Here is a 6,904-nt window from a genome sequence, read left to right on the forward strand (position 1 = left end):
AAATGGCCATCGATTTAAGGTGATTTTCCAATAAGAAAATTTTTCCTAAGATGAATTTTTTCGAATATTTCCTAAACTAAGCGTCGGAGCACATGGCCGTGGAGGAACTTTTGGTAGCTTTTGGCAAGGGCTATCGGATGAAATAATAAGAAAGGCCATCAGAGCGATATTGGATTAATGCGGGCTCATAAACGCACCTGAGAAGTGAAAATTGGTACCTTGCACGCAGGATGCAAGAAATGCTTGAGTGTTAACCATCATCGGTACCAAGTACCTAGGTTATATCGAGTGCGTAGATGGAAGTCGGTACCAAAGGGAAACCTTCCTAGGCTAGGTGCACGCAAGTGAGTATGGATCGATCAGTAGAAAGATGGGAAGCCATAGGAAACCTTCCTAGGCTAGGTGCACGCAAGTGAGTATGGATCGATCAGTAGAAAGATGGGAAGCCCAAGGAAACCTTCCTAGGCTAGGTGCACGCAAGTGAGTATGGATCGATCAGTAGAAAGATGGGAAGCCATAGGAAACCTTCCTAGGCTAGGTGCACGCAAGTGAGTATGGATCGATCAGTAGAAAGATGGGAAGCCCAAGGAAACCTTCCTAGGCTAGGTGCACGCAAGTGAGTATGGATCGATCAGTAGAAAGATGGGAAGCCATAGGAAACCTTCCTAGGCTAGGTGCACGCAAGTGAGTATGGATCGATCAGTAGAAAGATGGGAAGCCATAGGAAACCTTCCTAGGCTAGGTGCACGCAAGTGAGTATGGATCGATCAGTAGAAAGATGGGAAGCCATAGGAAACCTTCCTAGGCTAGGTGCACGCAAGTGAGTATGGATCGATCAGTAGAAAGATGGGAAGCCCAAGGAAACCTTCCTAGGCTAGGTGCACGCAAGTGAGTATGGATCGATCAGTAGAAAGATGGGAAGCCCAAGGAAACCTTCCTAGGCTAGGTGCACGCAAGTGAGTATGGATCGATCAGTAGAAAGATGGGAAGCCATAGGAAACCTTCCTAGGCTAGGTGCACGCAAGTGAGTATGGATCGATCAGTAGAAAGATGGGAAGCCCAAGGAAACCTTCCTAGGCTAGGTGCACGCAAGTGAGTATGGATCGATCAGTAGAAAGATGGGAAGCCATAGGAAACCTTCCTAGGCTAGGTGCACGCAAGTGAGTATGGATCGATCAGTAGAAAGATGGGAAGCCATAGGAAACCTTCCTAGGCTAGGTGCACGCAAGTGAGTATGGATCGATCAGTAGAAAGATGGGAAGCCCAAGGAAACCTTCCTAGGCTAGGTGCACGCAAGTGAGTATGGATCGATCAGTAGAAAGTGGGAAGCCCAGTACCAAATGCCCTAGTGAAGACCGTAAACGAATATCATGAACCGAGAAGGAGCACCAAATGCCCTAGTGAAGACCGTAAACGAATATCATGAACCGATAAGGAGCACCAAATGCCCTAGTGAAGACCGTAAACGAATATCATGAACCGATAAGGAGCACCAAATGCCCTAGTGAAGACCGTAAACGAATATCATGAACCGATAAGGAGCACCAAATGCCCTAGTGAAGACCGTAAACGAATATCATGAACCGAGAAGTAGCAACGAATGCCTGAAAAAGTACCAAGTCCACGGTATAGAGTAACGAGAGTTAACCGCCGTGATGTATGCAATGAGGGCAGCCATTGCATGGGTTCTGGACTTGGTTCGCGAATAACTTTTTTGCTAGACATCGGACAAAGTTGACGTGGAAGAACGAAATGTAGCATTTGGTGCCACCTATCCAAAACTTTTTCAAGATTGAAGATCCGATCGATACAGCCTGAGTTATAGGCAAAAGTTGGTGCAAAATTGAGCATTTTTAATGGTGAAAAATCGGTACTCCTCGAATAGCTCCTGTTGGAAGCATCGGACCACATGGTCGTGGAGGAACATATTGTAGCGCGCGGTGTCAAGTATCGACACCCAAAACCGCATGTCCGATGGACGGAAAATGACCAAGTTATAGTGAAAACTTGGTTGCACCAAATTCCCGAAGAAGTGCAACGAGAAGGTGAATGCGATGGTTGTTCGTCGAATAGCTCCGGCCACAGACATGGTAGCGATTAGTGGTGCATGGAAGAAATCTAGCCACAAGTGCCATCTACCCATGGCCAGAAGAAAGTGTGGCCATATCTTGGATACCGGCGGAGCTATGGGGCAAATATGGGCCAAAAATGGTGCAAGTTGGACCAAAAATCCGAAAAAGTACCTAGGTAAATGCGATGGTTGTTCGTCGAATAGCTCCGGCCACAGACATGGTAGCGATTAGTGGTGCATGGAAGAAATCTAGCCACAAGTGCCATCTACCCATGGCCAGAAGAAAGTGTGGCCATATCTTGGATACCGGCGGAGCTATGGGGCAAATATGGGCCAAAAATGGTGCAAGTTGGACCAAAAATCCGAAAAAGTACCTAGGTAAATGCGATGGTTGTTCGTCGAATAGCTCCGGCCACAGACATGGTAGCGATTAGTGGTGCATGGAAGAAATCTAGCCACAAGTGCCATCTACCCATGGCCAGAAGAAAGTGTGGCCATATCTTGGATACCGGCGGAGCTATGGGGCAAATATGGGCCAAAAATGGTGCAAGTTGGACCAAAAATCCGACCAAGTGCGCGAGGCGCTTTCGTGAATAGCTCCGGCCACAGACATGGTAGCGATTAGTGGTGCATGGAAGAAATCTAGCCACAAGTGCCATCTACCCATGGCCAGAAGAAAGTGTGGCCATATCTTGGATACCGGCGGAGCTATGGTGCAAATATGGGCCAAAAATGGTGAAGTTGGACCAAAAATCCGACCAAGTGCGCGAGGCGCTTTCGTGAATAGCTCCGGCCACAGACATGGTAGCGGTTAGTGGTGCATGGAAGAAATCTAGCCACAAGTGCCATCTAGCCATGGCCAGAAGAAAGTGTGGCGATATCTTGGATACCGGCGGAGCTATGGGGCAAATACGGGCCAAAAATGGTGCAAGTTGGACCAAAAATCCGAAAAAGTACCTAGGTAAATGCGATGGTTGTTCGTCGAATAGCTCCGGCCAGAGACATGGTAGCGATTAGTGGTGCATGGAAGAAATCTAGCCACAAGTGCCATCTACCCATGGCCAGAACAAAGTGTGGCCATATCTTGGATACCGGCGGAGCTATGGGGCAAATACGGGCCAACAATGGTGCCAGGTGGACCAAAAATCCGACCAAGTGCGCGAGGCGCTTTCGTGAATAGCTCCGGCCACAGACATGGTAGCGATTAGTGGTGCATGGAAGAAATCTAGCCACAAGTGCCATCTACCCATGGCCAGAAGAAAGTGTGGCCATATCTTGGATACCGGCGGAGCTATGGGGCAAATATGGGCCAAAAATGGTGCAAGTTGGACCAAAAATCCGACCAAGTGCGCGAGGCGCTTTCGTGAATAGCTCCGGCCAGAGACATGGTAGCGATTAGTAGTGCATGGAAGAAATCTAGCCACAAGTGCCATCTACCCATGGCCAGAAGAAAGTGTGGCCATATCTGTTCTGGCCATATCTTGGATACCGGCGGAGCTATGGGGCAAATACGGGCCAACAATGGTGCCAGGTGGACCAAAAATCCGACCAAGTGCGCGAGGCGCTTTCGTGAATAGCTCCGGCCACAGACATGGTAGCGATTAGTGGTGCATGGAAGAAATCTAGCCACAAGTGCCATCTACCCATGGCCAGAAGAAAGTGTGGCCATATCTTGGATACCGGCGGAGCTATGGGGCAAATATGGGCCAAAAATGGGTAAAATTGTACGGTCCAAAGCCAAGGGTAAATTTTTTTATTCCTCTAATAACTTCTAGCACAGACATTGAATCGGTTGGTGATGTATGGATGAAATGTAGCAAACAGTTGGAACTACCCATAAAATCTTAAAGATTGACGATTCAATGTATAGAACCGGAGTAATGTGCGATACTTGGTGAAAAATCGAGTGAAAAATTAGCTATAAACTGTTTTTGGCCCATAACTCGAATACTAGACATCGGAAGGGGGGGTCGTAGAACGATTTTTTGTTGCCCTATCGATTCCCTATCGAACGAGCAAAAGTTGTTTTTTTGACCAAAAAGGACCCCTACTCTAGTAAAATTGGCCTGATTTTACTAGTCCCCGGTACCCGTACAGGCAAAATGAGCAAAATGCTCAAGTATGAATGGTTTTTGGCCCATAACTCGAATACTAGACGTCGCAGGGGGGTGTCATGGAACAATTTTTGGTAGCCCTTGAAATTATCTATCGAATGACATATACTTGATTTTTGGCCAAAAAGTTCCCTAGACTAGTAAAAATCGCATCATTTTACTAGAGTCGGGTACCCTGGACGAAAAACCGCTATAATTGCGGTTTTTGGCTAATAACTCGAATACTAGACGTCGCAGGGGGGTGTCGTGGAACAATTTTTGGTAGCCCTTGAAATTATCTATCGAATGACATATACTTGATTTTTGGCCAAAAAGTTCCCTAGACTAGTAAAAATCGCATCATTTTACTAGAGTCGGGTACCCTGGACGAAAAACCGCTATAGTTGCGGTTTTTGGCTAATAACTCTAATACTAGACGTCGGAGGGGGGTGTCGTGGAACAATTTTTGGTAGCCCTTGAAATTATCTATCGAATGACATATACTTGATTTTTGGCCAAAAAGTTCCCTAGACTAGTAAAAATCGCATCATTTTACTAGAGTCGGGTACCCTGGACGAAAAACCGCTTAAGTTGCGGTTTTTGGCTAATAACTCGAATACTAGACGTCGCAGGGGGGTGTCGTGGAACAATTTTTGGTAGCCCTTGAAATTATCTATCGAATGACATATACTTGATTTTTTGACCAAAAAGTTCCTAGACTAGTAAAAATCGCATCATTTTACTAGAGTCGGGTACCCTGTACGAAAAACCGCTATAGTTGCGGTTTTTGGCCAATAACTCGAATACTAGACGTCGGAGGGGGGTGCCGTAGAACAATTTTTTGTAGCCCTTGAAATTACCTTTCGAATGATATATAGTGGTTTTTTGGTCAAACAGTGACCCCGAGACTAGTAACCCTCCATACACAAAACCGCCTAAAAAGTTTTGGTTTTGCAAAATTTTGAAAAGTGCGTCAAAAAAATTTTTTCAAAAAGTACCAAATCGTGATCAGAACTCACTATAGACCATAAAAAGTGAAATCCGATGGTCATTTGCAACACTTGGTCAATCGAGAAAAATTTCACTTTTTTACTAGAGTCGGGTACCCTGAACGAAAAATCGCTCAAGTGATGGTTTTTGGCCAATAACTCGAATACTAGACGTCGGAGGGGGGTGCCGTAGAACAATTTTTTGTAGCCCTTGAAATTACCTTTCGAATGATATATAGTGGTTTTTTGGTCAAACAGTGACCCCGAGACTAGTAACCCTCCATACACAAAACCGCCTACAAAAACTTTGTTTTGAAAAATTTTGAAAAGTTCAAAAAAAATTTTTTTTCAAAAACTACTAAAACGTGATAAGAACTTACTATAGACCATGAAAAGTGATATCCGATGATAATTTGCAAAAGTTGGTAACTAGTAAAAAATTTCACTTTTTTACTAGAGTCGGTGCAACGAGAAAAAAAAAGTCCGTGATGGAGAAAAATGGCACGTTTTCCACGCCTGTACGCTTTCGTTTTCTATATAGGGGGTAGGTGAGCCAGAAGCATGAATTTGACTGAGTACGTATCTTTATGAATTGGGCCCTTCTAAATCGATTGAGACTACCCCCAGGACGATCGGACGACTGCTTCTGGCTCAAAATGTGGTTTTTAGATTTTGATCGTCAATTATGAGAGAAAAAATCGATTAGAAGTAAAGATACGAAATGCTTGGTCTAAGTTGGGAAACGACTTCGGATATTTGTTGGACGTTGTCGTAGAAGGTCCGAGGACCAAGGAAAAGTGATTTCCAAGTGGATTTATGCACTATTAGTCGATGGTAAGATGTGAAATTAGTAGAACTTACCATACAGTTTGCGAAGTTGAAGCAATCGGTTGGTGAATATGGTACTGTCTGTCCAATTTGGTGGTTCGGAATGAGTGAAACGATGTTGATGATGGATAGACGTTCCGATTGCCCCCGATCGGGGAACATATAGTGGTCTTTAAGGTCCAAGTACCTATGTTTTGGTAAGCAGAACTGAGAGTTAAAGGATGAAAGTCGGCCATTCCTAATATCATCCTATCGGTGGTTCGCGAGTTGTTTGAGGACCGGAGCAGCTCGCGATGAAACGGTCCTAGGGTATTGGTTATCCATCCAAGGAAGAGTAAATGCGATCCTAGATGTGTGTCGTTGGCCGTTCTACCGGTATCGCCTATCGATGAGATATCGACGGGCATGCCTTACTCGAAAGTTGAATTCTAGGATCGATGGTCAAACAAGACCAATGAGCGATAAACCAAACTGAACACGTATTGATGTCGGCTTTTCCTATCATTTGATGCCGCAGGTTGTTTAGGGACCGGAGCAGCTTGCGGCCGAGACGGTCCCCGGGGGTTTCTTTCTCCAAGGAGAAGAAACGATTAAGCAAAAGTTGTAGCAAGATACGATCCTCTGATGTGTCGTTGGCCGTTCAAGCGGTATCGCCTGTCGATGAGATATCGATGGGCATGCCTTACTCTCCCGACTGGATTACTGAGAGTTTAATCAGGGATCGATGGTCAAACAGACCAATGAGCGATAAACCAAACTGAACACATATTGATGTCGGCATTTCCTATCATTTGTCGCAGGTTGTTTAGGGACCGGAGCAGCTTGCGACCGAGACGGTCCCCGGGGGTTTCTTTCTCTAAGGAGTGGAAACGATTAAGCAAAAGTCGTAGCAATAATCGATCACCTGATGTGTCGTTGGCCGT

This window comes from Anopheles funestus, assembly GCF_943734845.2.
Source record: "Anopheles funestus chromosome X unlocalized genomic scaffold, idAnoFuneDA-416_04 X_unloc_39, whole genome shotgun sequence".
NCBI lineage: Eukaryota > Metazoa > Arthropoda > Insecta > Diptera > Culicidae > Anopheles > Anopheles funestus.